This window comes from Ixodes scapularis, unplaced genomic scaffold (genome assembly GCF_016920785.2).
Source record: "Ixodes scapularis isolate PalLabHiFi unplaced genomic scaffold, ASM1692078v2 PGA_scaffold10__122_contigs__length_95168666, whole genome shotgun sequence".
NCBI classification, from domain to species: domain Eukaryota; kingdom Metazoa; phylum Arthropoda; class Arachnida; order Ixodida; family Ixodidae; genus Ixodes; species Ixodes scapularis.
The window spans coordinates 15,620,834-15,643,846 of NW_024609836.1; the positions used below are offsets into that span (position 1 = coordinate 15,620,834).

The window sequence follows — 23,013 nt, forward strand, 5'->3', positions numbered from 1 at the left end:
TTGATGTTCCGCACCTTCCCAAAAGAACCAATTGCAATCTTCAAGCCCACAAACTTTGCATTGGAAATAAGGTCATTGAGTGGTCTTCTATAGTTGAACTTTATTGTTCTATCCATGAGATGAGCTTGCAATTGGCTCCGAAACTTACCGAGAGACACATTTTTTCAAGAACCTTACTGTAACATGGAAGAAAATTGTGCCCCACAGGTACTGAGTGCCTCACTCTTTCTTGCAATCATATCCGTTGTTTATGCCAAGGATCTTCCTGAGGCAGCCATGGCTACAGCCTATTTCTGTGATAGGAAGTGCATACTTTTTGATTGTCTAAATAGCTAAGAAATTCAAGAAGACAGGGCAGAAGTTGCGTCATGCCATTCTGAAGGGAGAATCTGAAGTACTTGATTTTCTCCACCAGTAACTCGGATGGATTTCAGCATGGCAGTTCGAAAGTAGGAGGCAGCCATAAGCCATCACTGGGTGGCAAGTTACTATAAAAAGTGTCCTCATCCTCTGGGATGAGCTTTCAAGCAGCCATGACTTTAAGTTTTTACCTACACGACGCCTGCAGCAAGACACACTTGAAACCGTTCTTGGAGCTATATACGACAAATGCTGGGCTGCTATACAAACCCAAATGTGCGTCAGTTCACCTTAGGACTAAAATACCTCTGGATAAAGAAACTGTTCGAACTGTCGGACAATGAAACCGTTGAGGATGACAAGGCTGGACCTCCTAAAGGATAAAGTAGTGATTGCGCAGGCGAGCTGGTGGATGTTAACCATTTTGTTCTTAGCCCGAAACTGAGGCAGGAAAAGAGGAAAGTTTCAAAGTAGAAGAAAAATGAACAGTCGAGGACACGTCTCTAACACAGCTGTGTTAGAGACGTGTCCTCGACTGTTCATTTTTCTTCTACTTTGAAACTTTCCTCTTTTCCTGCCTCAGTCTAGGGCTAAGAACAAAATGATTTTTCTCCTAAAGGAGTTGCAAATATCTTCGCACCATGAAAGTTTAATTTCAGACATTGTGGAATGTCTTCCAATTGATAACTTCCCGCCACTAGAGGATATTTCTGAGCTGGCATCAGACATCAGGTCTAACCTAATTGATGACTCGTCCACTTTTTTACTACGTTTGGGGCTATTTGATCAAGCTTTTGCTTGAACAGACAACTTACAGCTGTGGCTGTTCACAGCCGCTATCGGATGAGTCTAACAACTTGACCAGGCCTCACCAGTACTGTCTTGTTCCTAAAGCATACCTCCGTGCCTGGAAAAATCTTCGGGAACTAAGTAATACCATCACAAGCTGGCCTTTCATTTCATTAAGCAACTAGAAAATCACTTTCTTCTCATAGTAGAGGGTATGACACATGTTCGAGGAGTGTGAGCCGCCTCGCACTTTGAGGTCTGGGTGGTTTTAGCCTTTGCCCATAGGAGTACCACAAAGGGTTTTTTTAAAATTGTTTTGCAGAATACGCTTGTGTTGACATGTTTGATTGCTTAATTGGAATTTGGACAAAGTTCGGTTGCACTCTTCAGTTGCTAGTAAGAACGAGACAGGTTTAACTGTTAATAGTGTATTAACAGAGGCGGTTGCCAAACCAAAAACAAAAAGTGCTTATAAAGTGGGCGGTGCAGCTTGCTCTCCAAATATTTGTCTCCCCTTTTTCTAGCGAATGTGTATCAGGGCTCCCTAATAAAAATATTTGTATACTTTCTACAAAATTTCGATAGAAAATAGTGTATAGAGGCTAAAAATACTTGAAAGAAAATGTATCCACTTTTGTATCCACTCTCCATAGTTCTTCAGCCACTTTTTTCTGAAGCCATATTTCTTTTCTGAACAATTTCAGGGAATGTTTAGGGACGTTGAATCTTGTCAGATTTCGAAAAGAGTTCTCATTGTTTGGTAATGGCTTGCCCGCAGCGAGTTTAAGGCTATACAAATTGGTGTTTTTTTTATATTTGCCGGAAGTCGGGAATTTGTACTATCCGGTGTGTGCTTCGCACTGTTATTATACTCTTATGACTGATAATGATAGCGATGTCTTATTTATTTTTGCACTTACTTCCCGTACCCGAGTCGGCGTGAAAGTGAATGTACCATACAGCATGTTGTCCGTGGAAAGGTTTTGTTAACTTGGTTCCGCTAAGAATCTATTACGAAGTGTCCGATATGCCGAAGTCCTTCATATTCATTTATTTTCGTGAGTATCGATCTCTTTCGTATAAAACATACAGAGCTTCTGAAGTAAATCATGTATACATGAATGTGGTCCAATAAAATGTGTTCGAACCACTTACTGTTGTTGACCCCAAAATGCTCCACCAGCCAGGAGTCAATGCAGCGAGTGTGTAACTTCAATGCTTTACAATAGAAAAAGAACAAGAAAAATATATACTTCTGCTTTGTGAAGTAAGTTGAAATATTGTTTGACACATTTTGCACGGACTCTATCGTAAAAAATAAAGCAGAGGCGCGTCAGTATTAAAAAAAAACTAAAAAAAACAACGGCTTCGGGGGTCGAGGAGCTCCCGAGAGCCGAGCGAGGCGGGGAGGAAAGAGAGAAAGAAGGGTACCGGAGAACCGGAGCAGAAACGCCCAAACCGAAACCGAAACTAATATTGACCGGAAACAGAATCAGATTATACTTCATACCGCCCGCTAGGAGCGCTAACTGTCACTGGTCTATCTGGGCCGCTGGGGCCTATGGCAGTGTCCGCTCTTTACCTTGTGTATATTACTCTATGGCTACGCTGCCGTACACAGTGGCTGTAGCCCTATCCTCGCCCTTCAAGCTAAAAGGACTGTGCGAAATGGTAAACAAAGAGGAAGGCGATACAACCGGTCAATCGTCGTGTCGGGTACAACACAAAAGCAAGTTTGTCGAATGCGTAGAAGTGGTCGTCGATAAGATACCATTGACATGTGGAAAATCATACATCGGACAGACGGGAAGTTGCCTAATTGAGAGAGTCCGAGTACATAAATACGCATGCGGACAATTGCAGGCAACCGGCAACCTGGCAGCGCATTGTGCAAGATGCAGCTGCGGAGCGCTTTTTGAAACTACCTCAGTCTTGGATAGATCAAAAGAAAGGAACACGCGCGAAATCATCCAAGCCTTCCACATGGCATCAGGAAAGCAAGGCACATGCGTCAGTGATCCACCAATTGCACTGAATGAAAAGGCAATCGAATTGCTCAGACACTCCACAGCATAACGAGGCGCACACCAGCTCCAGCTTCAAGGTCCGCTTTTACACCACAAAAAAAGAACGTGAATCAGAACAGGAAACAACACTACAAACATAGAAAGTCTACGCATCTTTATGAAGACATTTTTCATTATTTCCCAGATTTTCGTTTTCTTTCCGAACTCAAGAATGGGAATGCCCATGCGTGAAAAAGGAGAAAAAAGAAATGAATAAACAGTTGTTTGTCTGCGCCCATTTATGTAGATTGTGTTTCTCCTCATCTCAATGTAACTTATTGTTTTTCTTTCATTTTCTGGTGACGCGAATGTACTATAGAACTTCACAGTGCAGCACATTTAGTTACGTATATATAGTGTTGGTCGTGTTAGGGATAGCAACTCTTAACGGGTGCAGGACCCTTGCCACCGGTAGACCGAGTGGATAGGCCTATTTCCATCGGGTCCGTATGCGGTGCTATACACTCATATTGCCGTGGTTCTGCGTGCGCTTGGCGTCGGCCTTAATGTCAGACGATCGGTGTTCACGCTTTCGGTTGACAGCACGGTGAAAAGCGTACTCAAATGAGCCTATTTTCTTGTCTTCATCGTCTTCTTTGCCTCTCCGTCAAAATACAACTGCCTGTCTTCGTCGTCGTCGCAATGCTCAGGTGGATGAAATGAAAGTATCACTGTTATGTTGTGTGTATGTTTATACGGCCGGAAAGTAGTCTGCCGTAGCGGGCGTCTGGTGTGTCAGCTGTAGATGAACAATTTAGCCAATGGAGTGCAACCGCTAGCCGGACGAAATAAGGATGCTATATGGCCTATAAAAGGGGGTCGGTTGCCGAGTGGGCTAGCGCACACCAGCTCGGAGCACGTGGAGCAAAAGCTCGCCCTGGAGAACCTAGGGATTCTGTGTTCAACTCCACCCACAGCCCATTTCGATCTGGATGCGATGAGCATCGTACCGGTGTGCGGTCGTGTATCACTACTGCGCGGTGCACGTTAAGGACCCAAGGATAGCAGTCGTACTGCACTTGTCAAATTGCTAATGTACAGTGGGTAACAATGTCGCCACGTTCTGGCAGACTAAACTCCTGCTGTGTAAAGAACTTACAACACATTTGTTTTTTTTTTGCGACATATAAATGTACGAAAATACGGCATCATTCAAAAGTAAAGACCATGAGCACAGTTTGCTAGTGACCTGTTAGCGGCTAGCGGAAAAATAAGCTAAGCCGTAGCGAAGGCTTTCCTGCAGAGCACTTGATTTTTTCCGTCCCGTGATTGAATTAGCCGAATAGTGTCGCGGCTGCACGTGCATAACAGACTCGCAACTTTGGCCTATATAGGAAATCTCTATCAAAATGGTTGCCATCTGGATGACAGTCGTAGAAGAGCAGTAGGAGGATGGGTTTGCGACTCGTAATTCCATTTTTTGTTTATATACGAGCAGTATCAAAACGTTAATTTACTTTTCACTTTAGGAACGTGTAGGCAAGCCCTTTTATTGTCAAAACATCTAAGAGCTAGGAAGCGCGATCTTCGCACCGCGGTACCGCCATCGCTGGGAGTTGCGAATGGCGTCGCCCGCAAGATAACGATCGAGTGAATGGTGTGCTCATATATACAGGGTTAAAGTCAGCGAGCAACATGAGGTAACTGTAGAAGAATACGGGAGTGCTGACGTACTTTAAGCGTCTGGTAGCTCTATACTGCGTTTTAGTTTGTCTGACCGCAGATACTGCTACAATTAGAAGGAGCCACAACATCCCGCCAGTGCATCGTCATAGCTCTGGTCTTTGCTGTACGCTTGCTGTCACCGGATATAACTCTCACGCAGAGTGAATGCAGCTTGACATGCACTCCGCTTTTTTATGTACTTGATTGGTTTCTTCGGTGGTGTCAAACGTCCGAAGACGACGAGGGCCAGGACAATGCACTTTCGGTGTGGCATATTTTGCTGCGTCCTATCGCAGCGTCCAAAAACTCCCAAGTAAAAAAAAAAGAAGAAAAAAAAAAGCGTTCTGTTTTATATAGACGCTTTACACACGCGCCAGATTGAGCCGCCATAGCCGCCCTTCTCTTGTCTTACCGAGATGCCGAGCTACTAAAGCGGGCGTTGACGGGTCTTCACAAGGGCCTATGCTGGGCACAAGAACACAGTAGCATCTAAAACGGCAATAACCTGTCCTGCTGTGGTAATGATGAAGTGAAGCGAACGGAATAAGAGGGAACAAAAACTGAAGGTCAGTTATGGCGGCGCCCATGCACAGCTGCTGCAAAGCGTCTATAGTAGAGCTCGCTTCATGTCACGAGCCGAGATTAGAGAAAAACGAAAGGGCTCGCCTCCATCAGGGTTTCGACGGTCACTTTCAAACGCTCTTCCCAATCCATTCGTTTTTAGCTCAAGTATAGAATCAATTTCCCGGATTCTGTAAGTGTCTCTGCCGAATTTAGACTGGTAATATTTGGTCTTCAACTCAGTTTGAGCAACCACTCTAAGGAAATCAGTGTGTGCAAGAGCGTTCGTGATTTGCGTCGCGACCTTTGCCTCAGTGGCACTTCTCTGACGTGTTATCTTATTTCTGGGATCGGCAGATTACCATCGACTTCCACCCTTACGAACGTTTGAAGCCAACGATTAAAAAAATGGGTAAGCTTCTGCCTAATATGTCATATATTCTAAACAGGTTTTCTGAATGAGAGCAGAACTGCACATTAGCTGTTTTACATAACATTCGTTTTTGGAGTAAGCGGAATCTCTTAAAGTTTGTTGCCGTGTTAGTATCTTAAACAATGTAGCCGTAATTTAAATGAGCAAAAATTCAAATTTATTTAGTACTACTTTAACTGACGTAAGAAATATATATCAATTCAGATATGCTAGACCTACAACCTTCGGTAATTAATTTGATAAAGACTCAATATTTCTGTCCCGTGACAAGCTTTGTGAAAGCGCAACACCGAGGGTTTTGAAAAGTCAACCAAATCAATATTTACTGAGTTTATATAAATGCGTCCTAATGAATAAATGACTTTATTTTGCGGCCTAGGTATCATGATTTTTGTTTTATCTGCATTTACTTTTTAGGCGGTTGTATCCTCCATACTTATTGTACTGTGTTGGCCATAGATACAATCTGATGTGTCTCATCAGCAGTAAAAAGAAGCGTCGTGTCGTCAGCATGTATAAAAAAGGTTGGTTGTCTGTTCAGCGCTTGCAATGTTATTTGCATAAACATTAAAAAGAAAATGTCCGAAAATATTACCTTCAAGTACACCCTATATTACCGTTTTTATTATGGACAAGAAATTATTACAACAAACGTATTGTTTGCGACTTCCAAGAGAGGATTGAAGAAGGGCACCAGCCTATTCAGAAACACCCCTCTCCTTCTCACTGTCTCCTATTGGAACAGCCTACCCAGCAATTTTGTGTCGATCACCTTAGCCCAAATTTCTACCAACGCCCTAACTAATGTGCCAAAATGTATGTAGTTTTTGGTTACCTAGGTTCTGTAAGCAGTTTTGATTTTTATTATATGTTGCACCAACAACATTATTTTTTTTTGGTCACTGAGCGCCCTACCTTCGTCCATGATTCCCCCGCATCCCCTGTGTAGTGCCCGAAAGGGTTTTTGGGGTAAATAAACAAATAAATAAAGAAACCTTGTACGTGAATTCCGAATTATTTTATATTTTTCAGTATTAGTTCATAGTTTAAAAACTGAAAGCATTAGTAAAGTGTACGTAAATACCAGGTATTTGTTTCCGTTCCTCGGGATTTCTTAACATAAATTACTTCACTTTAACTAAGAAAGACCTAGCTGTGTCTCGAAATTTGTGTTTGTCATTTGTTCCCCTTCTTCAAGGATGATTCTCGTCATTCTTGTGCATCTCGCTTGACCTTTGCATTAATTGCATTATAATCTTAAGTTCAGTTGATGAATGCTTTCTGAACTCAAACTGGGATCTCGTAGGTAGCTTATGTTTGTCGGAAATGTGAGACAAGCGGGGAGGAATAACTTTTTCAAGTCCCTTTCAAAAGACTGCCACTATTGACACAGACCCATAGTTGATACGTCATTCCTATCAGCCTGCTTGTACGCAACGGAAATCATGTCTAATTGCGTACGCGCAGAAAATATTCCTGCCGATATGCACAAGATTAAAATATGCGTTGCATGTGGTTTTATAAGGTATAGAACTTAATTTACTAGCTTAATCTGGATATCATGAAGTTGACTAACGTAGAAGTTTGGGCTAGTTGGTATCTCGTGATAAAAAATTAAAACAGCGGAAGGACACGGGCAAGAACAGGAAGGTAGACGAACAAGGCGCTGACATACAACTAAAGCTTAATCGTGCTAACATCAAGTATAAATCCTATAACGTCATGACAAGCAAATAAAGATAAAATGCATGTAATGGACGCCACGTGCTCCTTAGCCACCGGTATGCGCTGTCACTGTGTGTCTAGAAAGCGCCTTGGTCGTCTACCTTCTTGTTATTTTCCGTGTCCTTGCGCTGTTTTAATTTTTAATCTGGATATGATCTATATTTATAATCGTATTGTTGTTGTTTTTAATTCATAAGAACCGAAACCACCTTGGTATCAATAACCGGACCTGAAAAAAAAAACAGAATTCTTATTCCTTTTTAATGTCAAACAGGCTTCATACTATAAGCGTTGGTAGGTAAGTTTAGGAAATTATCTCTAAACACATTAACCAAAGCAACGCCTGCAAGTTATTTGCTATTCACACGAGGCTTTTGCGCACCATCATAAAACCAGTCATATTAAAGGATTGAATTATGCTTTTTCGTAGAACATCAACACGTCCATTTCAAGAGCCCAAGTTTCTATGATAGGAATATGCCTTTGCCTTTTGAAGTTCTTTTGCTAGCCTATTTCTATATACGTCGAAATTGTTTAAATCTGTCTGATCTCTAGTTTTATTATTTTTTAACGATCGATATTTTATATTAATTTTTCATGACAGGTCTCACGTGATCCGGGGCTTACGGAATCTTTTTGTCTGTTTTAAATGTCTTTTACGAAACATTGCTTACATACAATTTTTTTTAAATCTGTCCAGAAAACTATTGTACGCTGCATCCGGGTTGTTTCATTAACAACGTCAGGCAAATTTTTGTTTCTAGTGAATTCACCACAGTTCCCAAGATTATCAAGCTTGATATTTTAAAAGAGACTGAAGTACTTTTTATTATTCTTATGGCACCGCTCGCACGTTATTCAAAAAGAGTTGACAAATGGTAACTTATATTGTCACGGGTGGTGACCAATAAACAAGAAATAAACAGAAATAAATAAACGTTTATTGTGGCGAACTTGTGCCAAAAATAAAGAAGGAAACACAAGAAAGCAGAGCGTCACGGGCGTCGAAGTCGGCGTGTCAGCAGAATCGAAGAATCGAGCGCTAGGGCGAGACTGACTCGATTAGGTCGCGGGCGGCCTCTTATCAAGAGTGAGTCACTATCTCGAAGATTCGGCGGAGAAGGTTCGAGTGTAGCGCGCTCAGGGCGAGAATGAACACGCACTTTCTAGAACAAGAAAGCAGGAACAAAGGATGGAAGTTGCACCTGGAACAAGAAGAAACGAGAACGTTCTAGAGCTCCGTTACCGAGCGTTGATTTCCCGGCACCAGCGCGCGGCAATATGATAATTCAAATTATTTAATATCTTTATTACTCAGTGACACGTAGTAACTGCAGCTGTTACTGGATGAAAACATTGAGTTAGCAAGCACTGCTAGCTCCTATGCCGGAAACTGTCGACAATACTGCTGCGAACCTATGGGAAGGCTGTTTTATCGATTGTCATAAATAAATACTGTGTGTACCGGTACTTTTTAATAAGATATACATGCCTTGGAACGTTTAGGATTCTTATGTGTGCGAAAGCAGCACGGTATTTGTAACGTAATTTAAGGATGAGACGGTCACTGACCAACCGACTTCTTTCGAACGATCAACATAAAGAATGGGTGGATAGCCTTGGGGGTCAACAATTAAATTAGCTAGTCTTTGCGCGCGCGTTTGAGCCTGTTTGCGCGTGTGAGTGTATGCGAGCGTGTCTTTGAGCGTATGTTAGTGGGTGCGATAAGACTGCTAGTATGGATCCTTTAAAGAGCACCACACTCTGTTGTTATACACGACCGCACTCCGATGCGAGGCTAATCCAAATAAAAATGAAAGCCGTTTGTTTACAACTCCTGTAAAGGCTAATTAGAGCCCAGCTCTTAAGGAGGAGGAGGAAGGGGTACTGAGGGGAGGGTATACCTTCCACCTTCCTCCTCACCTCCTCATCCTGCCTGCTACTCCCACCTTCGAGCGGCGGCCGCGTCGCCGTCGGCGTAACCAGGAGGTCACGAGACCCCACCGGGGTCTCGTGACCTCCCGGCGGTCACGTGACGTCACCGGGGTAACGTAGCCACACGGGAGTCAAGTGAGGTGAGGACAACGTTTATTTAAACCTAGGAGAAACGCCAGTCCTCAAAGCGGGGGCCACACCGTTCAGACACCACATAAAGGAGTGTCCCTAGACATATTTCAGCGCGAGCCACCGCGAAATCCGTGCCCCGAATGGCGCGGGGCAACAAGTTCCAAGAGAAACTCGGCACGCGCGACCCGAACCAGGAACACAGCGGCCACTCGCGTCCGCAGGCCGCCCCCTGCAGGATGCATGAGCAGCGCGCTTCCGGCCCAAGGAACCGACGCGGTGTGGTCGCTCTCAAGCGTGTCGTCTAACTCCTTGGCAGCGTGAAATGATGACGTGCAACAGTATAACGAGGGCCCAAGTCCGCTCCGCCACACAAAGTCGAGGAGGGAAGTGAGGACCCTCTTCCGGCGCTCGGAGTCGCCGGCAGGATGCGCCCAATCTTGCATGATTGTCGGAAGGTCTTCTGGAAGAAGTGTAGCCCAGGCTGCTTGACGCTGTGCAACCAAAGCTGCACACTCCCAAATGAGATGGTGAAGTTTCGGGTGGGCATTTGGGTCTTTGCACCGCTGGCGACGAGCGTCTGGTGGGACGTAGTAAGGGTCAAGTTTACGGTGTCGGGTCAGCTCGAAGCGATAGACGTGATCAGGCGTGACCGCTCCCCCTGTCCGAATGGGCCGTAGCAGGACCATCTGGTGCCTACGGAACGTGTTTTCGGGTATTGGGAACTGTTCTGGAGTCGAAGAGTCGTCTAGTTGGCGTTTCCAGTCCTGACGGACGAGGCGAACAGCATCGACTGGGTCGATGGTGTTCGCGTCACGTCAACGGGAGTCACGTCACCGGGGCCACGTGACCCCGATGAAGTTTCGTGACCTCACGGTTACGCCGACGCGACGGCGATGCCATTCAAGCGGGAAATGGGAGCCTAAGAGCTGGGCTCAAAAAGGGCAGGATCGGGGTTAAGCCCAGAATCCCTTGCGGGTACCACGATAGTTGACAAATATTGTAAACTGAACCGACGAAGTGATCGATGAGAAATAACGTTATAAGTCAATCCTAAGGCAGTTGCCATCTTTGTTACCAAGTGAAATATTAAAATGCACAATGGTCTTTTCTTCCAACCAACATTTGTTTAATGTTGGTTGTCATTCCAAAAGCTAAAAGCAGCTCATTGAAATTGAAGAGTAGGTTCAATCGAAGCGACTTTGTGAAATTTGCCTTTTAAGCTGACCCAACACCCATTGTTGACTTATAAATATCAAGCATAAACAACGAACGCCAGCAGAGTAGAAAACGTAAATGGCTAAATACAATCTAAGTATTGCTGGCTAGACCGGTCGGGGTCAAACCAGCAAGCATAGTGGCCATGTTCTTTTGAAATTTCCTGCCATTTTATCTCGATTTTATCTCTCCAGGGTTACGGTTGTCGGGTATAAGCAATGCAAATTATCCTGGAAAATCTAGGCCTTATGCCATTTTGTTTTCAAAACCGGAACTCAAACCGCGATTGCTGAGGGCAAGCGGAAACGTTCTACATCCATGAACGTTTTCGTGGCAAACAGCGCTGGATCGTAAAGCGCACCGTGACGAATGGTACAGCAGCGTAACTACGAAGGGACATGAGAAGCCGTGTTTGAGAAAGTAGTTGATCGGGATTTTTGTATTACGACTAGGGCAAAAAAAGATAAAGGTAAATAAAAAAGAACTCCCAGGAATTATGCGGTCAAGCCTTCAGAGAGGACATGAGGCTTAAGTTGACTATTGTTGTAATTACGGTAGCTAAGGAGGGAACCAAGCACACCGGTGCACTTTGGATAAAACTCACAACCTGTTGATGATAAGAAAGGTTTTTAGATCGTTTCCGCCGTCCCGCAACGGTTATCCGCAACCCACTACGAGTTCCGGGTTTCTTCAGTCAAGGCTAACGGCTCGCAGGCGCAGTAACGGCCTCTTGGTTGCGGATAGCTTAGCGAAGAGAGGAAAGCGGTTTGCGAAAAGTCCCTATTGTGAGCGAGTTATTGTCAGCGAGTTTTATTTTGAGAGACCATATCGCAGCCACCGCCAAACAAGACATTTATTTCATGACGGTTGCTCGTGTGAGGTTTGCAAGTGTGGATTCACATAAGATGCTTGGCGTCGGGGCGTACTGTTATACCGAACGTTTTATTCTGATAACGCCGACATCCTCGCAAAACAAAGAAAGCGCCAGAGCAAATGAGAAACCAGCACAAACACTCAAATATTGTCTTCACGGCCTCCACCGCGTTTGTTTTGGAGGACCGCTTTCCGTAATTTCTCGAAACAGCGTTGGCTTTTTTAGTGAAATTTACTTTACCTCATAAGGTTCGAAATATTGTTTCAGATTTTCTAATAAGAATGTTTTTCTCGAAGTCTCAAAGAAGCTAACATTCCGTCTATTACTCACTCGCTCCAGTGCACAAAGGAAAAAGCGAAGGTAGTTGAAAAACAAATAGTAATGCAGCGATTGCTACGCCTTAACTGCATTGCTGCGTGAACGCAACATTATGGGTTCGCCAGATTTAGGGTAGCAGCGTATGTGAACACTAGAATTAAGGTGCAGCCAGGAATACAAGCCTTTCGAGTTTTAGCCTCCACCCCAAGGTTCGAGTTACGCCACAAATCGAAAGATTTGCACAGGATTGCTCCATTGGTAAGGACTTCAAAACTAAAAGTCTTCAAACGCATACAACTACTTTCCCCAGGTGTCGAAAATACGCACCGAGCTTCACGCAGAGATTGCCGCGTCCGATCTGAATTTAACCACCGATATTACGAAAGTTTTTATTACAGGTTTCTTCGGGCGACACTAGTCTTCGTATTGTGCAACAGACAAATACTTTATTATGGTTGCTTTGGTATTCAAGGTTTCTTTTGGACAGCTACGAGTCATCTTGCATTTTTTATCTCCCTCAATGGCACGGATTGCACTTATCGTTGTGCGGGGATAATCAAAGAGGTCACCGCATTTTTTTTTTATTTCGAAAATTGCGTTGTCTTTTGGCAGCTCATCGAAATACGCGAACATTGTCTGCTTGAGACCACCTTCGATAGCTTGGTGGCCCTCGGCGTCCTCGGCAGCGACCCTCGTCTAGAGAAATTCGACTGGTGACATTTTGTTCATGATGGATTCGAATCTCCGCAACCCATGAGCCAGACACCTGGACATCTCTGGAGCATAGGAGGTCTCACGAAATTTATCGCTGGAGAAACTAGAGTTATCACGCACCCACCCAAACGCAATGTAAACTTACGAGAACCGGATGTATTTCTCTCACCCTGTCAAAACGGCCGGAAGTGGTTCAAAGACTATTTGTTTTCTCCTTTTTCCTCCAAAGGTAATCCCTAGAAGTAAATCCCCTTGATAAAGGCGTTTTATAAGGTACCGCCAACCATTGCTGTTGAAACGTGCAAGACACGTGGCACGAGCGGCTGCTAAGCCGTTATTCGCTTCCAAAGGAAACCCAATTCAATGATGCGCCGCCATTTGCTTTGATGGGCCGATCGAGACACGTACCTTGTGCACTTGCGCATTTGACGCTACTTGCATTACAAACGCACAAGACATCAAGCTGCTTTTACTAGATGATCTAGGCGGAAACGTCTAGCTTGCGTCGGAATCGCCACCATCCCGTTGTGAGGCGTTTGACAACAATCCATTCTTTTTCCCGCTTTTCACGGCAAAAATATCTGTGGTTTTGTCGGCGGTGTCCGCTTTGGAAACGCAGGGCGTACCTCATGACTTTCACGCTTCGTGCTTAGTGATCTTAAATATGATGAAATATAGCCTCTGTAAGCACACTACGGGATATTTTTAGTTCTCAGCTCCACGAAAGATGTGCCAGGTTTCCGCGAGAGATAGTGCTGCCCCTGAAAAACCTCAGCAAGCTTAGTGCACAAGGAACAGACATCTAACCGCTCATTCACACTGGAAGCGGATCCGCGTTCGCAAAGCGGTTGCGAACGTGGTTGCATAAAGATTCAGTACTATAGCACTCGCACTTGATGTCATCGAGTGCGCGTGCAATGGTACTGGATCTTTATGCAACCGCGTTCGCAACGGCTTCGCGAACGCGGATCCGATTCCAGTGTGAATGAGCGTTAAGACTTCTTGTGACCTGTACATCGGGTCTCGTCCACTGGATACCCTTGTCGTGTGGCATATCTCATATAGCCACACAGAAAACTGATTAAACGAAAAGGTGGGAGAGCACGCTTACCTCCTTTGGCCTACGGTAGGGGGACTCCTACCGCTGCATTGCTGGGTTTTTCATGTATCCCTTATTTGAGAGACTCGGTTGTTGTGGGCAGACGCCGAGACACAATGACTCGAGAAATAATTGAAGCACTTTATTTTTTTCATTTTTTCGTAGGCAGAGAAAAGTGCCATTGGTCTATCGGTGGCGTTATCTGAGCACGGAGTAGCGTTTCTTCGGTCTAACATCAGCGTCATTTTTCGAGCCGATATCTCAACGGCTTCTTGTTGTTGCTAAGCGTACGTTTTAACCTGTACTCTTTTTAAGTGTAATCTGCTTAAGAAGTTTCCTTTCTTCCTTTTTTTATAAAAGGATCTATGGTTGCGGATCAACCATTACCCCGTCATGTTTGTTTCCTCTACTTCGTCTGTATTTACTCAGTCTCTATAGAAGCATGTTTGACAGTTGCCAACTGCCCCAATTTACAACCCTACCTCGTGATCTGTTCGTCGCTGTCCTCATTCACTAATGCCGGAATCCCCTTGGGAGCGAAGTGCGAAAAAGGTAACAGGACTTACCGCGCTCTTTGTTTCTGATGTTTACAGTGACTATAAACGGAATCATTTTAGAATAATATTGAGTTCCTCTTAGTGCAAAAGATCATAGAGAATGGGGGAGCTGCCATGCACAATGATCTAAAATACGAACTCGCTAAAAGAATGGTTGTGGTCCCCGATAAAACGCGTGTACAGGAAAGGTACACACGACGTTTCGGGCGTCATCCCGAAACGTCGAGTACACTTTTCTGTCCACGTATTTTTTTTTTCTAAAAGCACAACCATACTATTTGCGATTTCGAGTAGTTTCAAAAGGTCATACATAGCCAACACAGGTGATGAACCGTCGGCTCTGGTGCCATTCTGACACCCATCCGGGATAACCTGCATGTTGTCAGAACATGTTAACAAAAATGTTCAGGCGAGCTCGTTGCTCATGATGTACAGGGAGGAGAACAGCGCACCCGGAAAACTGTCACTCAAGTCAGCGCACACACAGAAAAGGAGACACTTACGCAGCGCTGCCTAAGTGTCTCCTTCTTTTGTGTGTTTGTTGACTTGAGTGACTGTTTTCCGGGTGCGCTGCTACCCCTGTACATCTTTGTCAGAACAATTTTATGCGCATGTATAGTTTAGGGGTTTCATCACACAGTTGCAACAAACATAGAATCCAGTGTTGTTAAATAAAATAACGTTTAGGGAACCTGAACAAAATGAAAAAAAAAAATTGATACCTTGGAAAGGGCGTGCGGATCGATCGCGTGCCTTCGCACGGGGCTTGACAGCATTTGCAGCTTGTTACAGACGATCGCTACAGGTCGCGCCTCTTAGCAACAGAAAACTGCAATGGCTTATCGTGAAAAGACAGATGTCTGTGTATTTTTGGGGCGGTAGACGAATCGCAAAAGCTGAAGTAAAATAAATTCACCTCTTGAAAATATAGATAACTTAACTTTGTCTATTTAGCCATTGTTCGTCTTGTTTAACTGAACTGAATGCGCTTCCGTGATACAACCCCTGGAGCCCCATGACCCGTCCCCAGTGGCACTGCGAAGTTTTAAAATGTTCGTCTGCTAACGGAGCAGCCGAGCTTTCCGGCAGCACAGGCACTCGATTTTTTAACAACATGAGGTTGGCTCTATCTCTAAAAAAGACAATAAAGAACAAGACAGTTTGTAAGACTTCCTACTTGCTAAAAGAAGGCGCATGTTGGCGGCAAAACATGGGACGTTCGATCTGGCGTAGATGGTATGTGACATTTGCTTAATGGTCGCTGCTCATCCCGAAGACGCAGACAACCAGCGGCTGGGTACGTGTGTCAGGGGCATACCTCGGCAAACCTCACTCATGAGGGCCCTCACTCACCATCACTCAGCCTCATCTTCACAATTGAGGTGAGGGTGAGTGAATTTTTGAACCAGGAAAATTCATGAGTGTGAGGGTGAGTGAGGGCCGTGAGGGCTGTGAGGGCGGTGAGGGCCGTGAGGGCTGTGAGGTCGGTGAGGGCCGTGAGGGCGGTGAGGGCCGTGAGGGCCGTGAGGGCCGTGAGGGCCGTGAGGGCGGTGAGGGCCGTGAGGGCCATGAGGGCGGTGAGGGCGGTAAGGGGTATGAGGGCCATGATTGCGTGAGGGGCGTGAGGGCGGTGAGTGTCGTGAGGGCCATGAGTGCGTGAGTGGTGTGAGGGCGGTGAGTGGCGTGAGGGGTGTGAGGGCCATGAGTACGTGAGGGCAGTGAGTGGCATGAGAGGCGTGAGGGCCGTGAGGGCCGTGTGGGCGATGAGTGCATGAGGTGGTGTGAGGGCCATGAGTGCGTGAGGGCTGTGAGTGCGTGAGGCCCCGTTCAGATCGAGCATCTTTCTCAGCAATTTTGGTGTTAATGGCGGGTTGTTATCTAGCTTTCCCTAGATCGACACGAATTGCAGAGATCTGGTCCGGCTCGAAATAAGCAAGCAACTCGGAGCAATTCGAATACGTTTGAAGCAGCTCCATCCAATCAGGGACGCAAAATTTTCACGTCATACCTCGTGCCGGTGATGATGACACCGAAAGACTTGGTTCTGGTTTGAAATCGATCATTTTTTGGAAATAAACTGTTTCAGAAAGGTGCATTAATATTCTTAACTTGGTTTAAATGCATAAAACACGTTTATAACGAGTAATTGTGTCTAAATAGTGCAAGAAAAATAAAATTTTATGATGACGATGGCAAACTGCAGCAATTGGTTGCTGCGTGTGATCGCGGGCGGCCCGTGTTGCTGGTGTTGCGACGTAAAGTTTCTGGGCGAAATTGACCCATCTGAAGCTGGCCGGAGTGGCGTAAAGCCCATGAGTGCGTGAGGAGCGTGAGGGGTGTGAGGGCCGCAAGGGCGGTGATTGATTGATTGAAATCTTGTCTTTATTGATGCGAAAGGTTCCCCTGCCTATGGTCTGGTGAACCTGAGGCAGGAGGAAGGGGGTTGAGAGGGTTGTAGGGAGAGGGGATTATGATGATGATTAGGCTAGATGAATTGATGGACCCCGAATGTCCTGATAAAACGTATCAGTGAATCCAGGATTTGTTTTCTGTGTTGTGCCTGTCCTTTTGGGTGGGTCCAGGCTTCTAAATTCCTTGGTTTCGCCTCACTCGCTAGCGAGGCCCATGCGTCTTGTCTGAATTTCTCTAGACTCTTGCAGACCCAAAGCATGTGTGTTGTTGTCAGCAACCCTCCTGCGATGCATTTCTTGCACACAGGGTCGATGTCTTCATTTCCTTCTTCATTTTTTGTAAATGTTGCTTTTCTTGCCGGTGTTAAGGCTGTACCGGTCCTGATTCTTCGTAATCGTACATTTTCCCACCTCGTGTATCCTTGCGGGATTGGGTCTTCTACTGTCAGTAGAAGGCCTTTCAGGTAGAGTTTGCGTTCTTCCTTTGCCAATTCAGCTCTTTCCTCTGGGTCAATGGGAGTTTCCTCGGTTGCTTCTTCCCGAGAGGTTAGGCCAGTTGCAGAGCTGGTGCTGCTAGCTGCCTCCGCGGCGGCCTGGTGTGCCCTCTCGTTGCCCAGGATGCCAGTGTGCCCGGGTAGCCATTCAATTATCAGTGTAGAGGATTGTTTTTTTAGCTCCTTTGCGATTATTTTGATAGTTTTAACGGTCCTGTTTCTTGTTCTGCTGTTTCTGCACGCTTTAAGCGCCTGCTGCGAGTCTGTGAATATTCGGGCCGTGTAGCCCGGCTGGAGAGTTGCTTTAATGTCTTCAGCAGCTGCCAGTATAGCTTTGAGTTCGGCCTCTCTGACGGACGTCTGTTCTGAGAGTTTTGCTGTTTCAATTTTGTTCCCCGTTTCATCTGTCCATGCTATAGAAACGGCCGCGGTTTTCTTCGCGGCATCCGTGTATCTTATTTCTCCCTTTCTTTCTTCTTCTGTACGTTGTTCCAGCCACTTGTTGTGTTTCTTAGCTGCGAAGGCTCTTCTTCCCATCCCTTTCTTGGGTATCGGTTTTGTGGTCGGTTATTTCAATACCTTTCCAAGGTGGCAGGGCGTCCTCTAGTGGGTACCTTCCTTCTGCTGCATAGCCCGAAATCTCAAGAAGACGCCGGCCGTGTGCGGTTCTTTCTAGGCGTTGAAAGTGTGCGATCTTTTGCGCCTCCGCCTGTTCTTCTATTGTGTTCATCCCCGCGTATTTCCGGAGGTCTTCGAGGGGCGTATATTTTGGGAGTCCTGTAACTATTCTCATGGTCTGGTGGTTTAATCTTTCAATCTTTTTCCACTGGGTCCTGTTTAGGTTCATCCAATTGCAACTGTACAGTGCTTTAGAGGTGAGGAGTGCTTCAGCCATGATTCTGATAGCCTTTTCATCGGCCCCCCATGATTTGCCGGTTGTCTTTCGGATGAGTTTAAGTGTCTGGTTCCATGTCTTTTCTAGCTCGGGTAGCCATTTAGTGCTTCGTGCCGTCTCTTCAAAAGTGACTCCGAGGATCTTAATACTTGGTTGCCTGCCTATGGTCTGTCCTTTCAGCTGAAGTTGCACTAGGTGAGCGATGCCCTTCCTGTGATCCCTTGGTCTTGCGACACCATGTATTGCGTCTTTTCTGGGGATGGTTCCATCCCCACTTCTTCTAGGTAGTTCGTAACCTCGTCGATGCCTCTTTGCATTATTTGCTCCTGTTCGCCCAGGGAGCTTCCTTTGGTCCATAGCGTGACATCGTCAGCATAAATTGTGAATCCAAGGTCCTGAATACGTCTGAGTCGTGTGGGTAGGTCAGCCATCACCATATTAAAAAGTGTGGGTGATATAACTGCTCCTTGTGGTACTTTCCTGTTGTTAGGGGCCTCAGGGCCCATCGTGTTCCCCATTTTTACTTTGAATCTTCTCTTGTCGAGGAAATCGTCGATGAATTTCAGCGTTTTCCCTCCTAACCCGCATCTTGCCGCCCAATCCTTGACCGCCCAATGGGGCACGGAGTCGAAGGCTTTTTTTATGTCGAGTGCAACTACAAGCCTTGGGTCTTCGCGGTCCTTGTCTGCCATTACATCCTCATATAGGAGCTTGATGCTGTCCTCAGTCCCCATGTATTCCCTGAACCCGGTTTGTCTTGGGTCTAATCTATCGTAGGTCTCCAGGTACCACTGTATCCTCCGCGCTATCATTTTCTCGAAGATTTTACACACGTTTGATGTCAGCGAAACCGGTCTAAAGTTCTCGATCTTGTCCTGGGTTTTCCCAGGTTTGGGTATCGGGGTTACCCAGGAGACCTTCCACGAATCTGGTATCTTGCCTTTGGCCCAAATGTCGTTGTACTTATCGAGTAGCTTCTCTTTGGCTTCTGTTGAAAGGTTTCTGAGGGCAGTGTATGTAATCCCGTCAGGGCCGGGGGCGCTCTCTTGTTTGGCAGTGTGAATTGCTTCCAGCAGTTCCCCCATGTTAAAGGGTTCATCCATTCCCGGTTCTTGGGGCGGTTTCACAGACCAGCATTCCTTGTGTTTCTGATCTCTTCGGTTGCAGATCGCAGTCTGCGGGAAAAAGAGTTGTCCTGCTTTCGCAGCTAGCTCTTTCTCCGTGATGTTGATTCGCAGCGCGAGGTTTTGTGCAGCGTTTCTAGTCTTTCTCTTTCTTTTGTCCATTCCTTTGTATGTACGCCAAGCTTTTCTAAGTACAGAGCGTGCGTTGAAGGATCCGCAGTGGTTTCTCCACTTCTGTCTGCTTAGCTCCTTGGAGTATTTTGTTCCCTTGGCAGTTGCCATGTTAAATTTAATTTTCAGTTTTGTTGTCTTCTTTTTCCGGAACCTTTTAAGGGCTTGTAGTCTGCTAGCCCATAGGTTGAGGAGGTGCGTGTCTGGTGTGGGGTCTCCTTTTTTAACTAATATTTGTGTCTTGGCATTCTTCATAGCTTCGCGAATGACATTTTCTATGTCCTCATTCAGCTTGAGGCTCTCTTCGAGTATCTCACGAATTTTGTCCCATTTTATGAATGTTCTTGATTCCTTGCCATTGTTTCCTCCTGTATGCTTGATTTTTATCTCAATAGGGTAGTGGTCGCTGCCGTGTGTGTCTCTCCATAGAGTCCAATGAAGATCAAGGTTTGCTGTGGCCCAAGGTAGGTCTGGTGTGGTGTCTTTGTGGTTTCTTTGTTTAGCCAGCCTTGTTTTAACGCCCGGTTCGTTGCAGAGCTCGAAGTTATTGCTTTGCATGGCTTCTAAGATGTCCCTGCCTCTCTTGGCGTTAATTTCGTATCCCCATTCGCGGTGTTGCGCATTGAAGTCTCCTCCAATGATCGTCGGGTCTCCTTCCGCTAGCTCTGATATCTTACGGATCCACTCCGCCGTTTCTCCGTCGTTTGGGGTAGCTCTTGGTCGGATGTAGACCGACACTACAACGAGCTTCATATTACCCCTCTTCAGTCTGACTGCAGTCACTTCCCGTTCGTCCGAACAGAGTTGGGAGGTGTCGAGGTAAGCATGTGGTATGTGTCTTCGTACGCCGATGGCAGCCCATCCTTTTTTCTCTATGGGGTTTTTCTCTCTGTAGCTGGGATTTGACTTTATTGTAGGTGTCACATAGAATTCAAACCCGGGTAGTGTCATACTGGGCGTTTTTGTTTCCTGTAGGAGCAGGATGTCAGGTGGCTCCTCTCTATCTAAACGGAGCCTCATCTCCGCCATTCTTGCCGAGAACGTGTTGCAGTTCCATTGAACAATTCGGGTCGTTGCCGTGTTTGTCGGTCCGGGTCTTTTACCTTTATTTACCGTGCTTGAGGGTGGCAATGTCTTTCTTGAGATCTGCAATAGCTCTGAAAACTGCCTCAAAGCCCATTGTCATCTCCGTGCTCATCTTTGCTACCTTTGTTTCCAGTTTAGTTGCTCTGGACTCCAGGTCTTCCTGCTTTTCGGGCTGTTCTGTCATTCCTTTCGTTGTGCGTCGAATCCAATCAGATGGAATCCATTTCGGGATCGTTCCTTCGTGGTCACCTTTTATTGCCGAATTTTTCATATGATTCGCGTTGAACCGGAAGACTTCCTGGAGACTTCCTGTTATGTCGGTTTGGTTTATTGGAGGGGTTGGTACTAGCTTGGCCGCCGCCGCGTAGCTCGCCCTTCCTTGTTGCGATCGCTGCCGCTGATTGGTCTTGTTCTTGGGGATCTGTCTCTTAGGGCATTCATTGCTGAGTGCCACATGAGGTCCGCCGCAGTTTCTACACTGCGGTTCTCGTTCGCATTCCTCCATGTCTTCATGTGCGTGTCCACATTTCCCGCAGCGTCGCTCCCTATTTGGACAGACATCGGTCATGTGGCCGAGACCGTGGCAGTGGAAGCACACGATTGGTTTCGGGAGGTATGGTTTCACATCGTAAACCTCCCTGCAGAATATAACTTTTCTTGGGAGTGTTGTTCCTTCAAATGTTATGACCACTGTGTTGCTATTTTTTCCCATGAGGCGAGCGTAGACGATCTTGTTTGTTCTACAATCCATGTCTTGCTTGAGGGTTTCGGGGGTCTCATCATTGTTGTCACCATGTAAGTATATAACTCCACGTATGTTATTGTTCCCCATGGCCTTGTATGGGCGCAAGGCATATGAATTGTCGCCTTTCTTTACCTCAGTAATTTGGAGAAGCTTGTCCGTTATTAGTCCATTCCGAGTCGTTAGTGCGATAGTGTTGGTTTTTGGTTGTATTTGGATCTTGTAGTCGTTCGGGCTGGCGATTCCTGCCTCTTTTACTGCCTTCTGTATATTTCGAGTAGTGAAGTCCTTGACATTTTCTCTACAGATCGGCTTCAGAACTATTGTCTGTGTTGGCAGTTGATCTTCGTGTTGTTTTTCCGCATTAGTCTTCTCTGCTGTAGTGGACGCCAGCAGGCTCACACACCGGCGTTTGCCCGCGACTGCTTGTCGATCTTCTGCCCTGGAATGTTCTCCTAATAAGGAGAACTTCATGCTATCGGGCTCGTCACTTCCCCTGGCAAAAAGCGGAATTTTCAGCTTTTGCTTTTCTTGACGCGTGGTTAGTGAAGGAAAATCGCGAGCGTATTGAGCGCTTACTTCATCGTTTCTTGAGGCGTCGCAGGTCCGTTGGCTTGCCGTCTGTTACTGGGTTCGTGTTCCTCTTATGTAGCCGCGTAGAAGCTCAGACAGCAGTTTTCCAACATTCTCTTCGGAAATTCCCAACTCCTCTAGAAGACCGCAGTCCAGTTTTACCATCACCATCTGCTTATCGCTTGCTCCTTGTGAGTTCCCTGTCGCGCCACCATTCCCCGTCAGGCTTAGGTCAGCGTCCATTGGCGTTGGTTCCGGTCCTCCCAAATATGGGTTCGTCGGGTTCAAAATTGGTGGTCGGAGTAAATCCGGAGGTCTTCCGTGTTCCATGTCACCTTAGGACTCGTGATGAAGGTGTTCCGGGGGTGCAGGCCTTCAGGGGCGATCGTAAATATCGTTTTCGTTTAGGAGCGTTCAGAAAACACGACAGATATCTAGCAAACTTCGTCTTCGTCTCCGCAAGGGCGGTGAGTGGCGTGAGGGCGGTGAGTGGCGTGAGGGCGGTGAGTGGCGTGAGGGCGTTGAGTGGCGTGAGGACCGTGAGGGCCGTGAGGGCGGTGAGGGCGGTGAGTGGCGTGAGGGCTATGATTGCGTGAGGCCCGTGAGGGCGGTGAGAACCGTGAGGGCGGTGAGGGCCATGAGGGCGGTGAGAGCCGTGAGGGCAGTGAGTGGCGTGAAGGCGGTGAGTGGCGTGAGGGCCATGAGTGAGTTAGGGGCGTGACGGCCGTGAGTGCGGTGAGGGCCGTGAGGGCGGTGAGTGCGTGAGGGCCGTGAGGTTCAGTGAAGCGCTGAAGGTGAGTGTGACTGTGAGGGTGAGGGTGAGTGAGGGGCTGAAGGTGAGTGAGTGAGGGGCTTAGGTGAGTGTGGCTGTGAGGGTGAGGGTGAGTGAGGGCGACCTAAAACGCCGACCTCTGGTCAGGGGACGAGGCGCTCGTGATGAGGTAACGGAGACTGGCCTATCCCAAACGCCTAGGCGTTCGTGTTGGTCTCGCGGTCGCTTACGGTACAGATAGCAGACTGTCACAGTCGTACGCGTGCAATCCGATCGTCGCGGCGTATAGGAACGACCCTGAA

The 23,013-nt window shown here is 46.4% G+C and overlaps 1 pseudogene; it reads right to left on the minus strand.

Annotated features, from left to right (window-relative positions):
- Positions 1–16,928: 16,928 nt before the first annotated feature.
- LOC120841651 lies at positions 16,929–20,567 on the minus strand (annotated as a pseudogene).
- Positions 20,568–23,013: the final 2,446 nt, after the last annotated feature.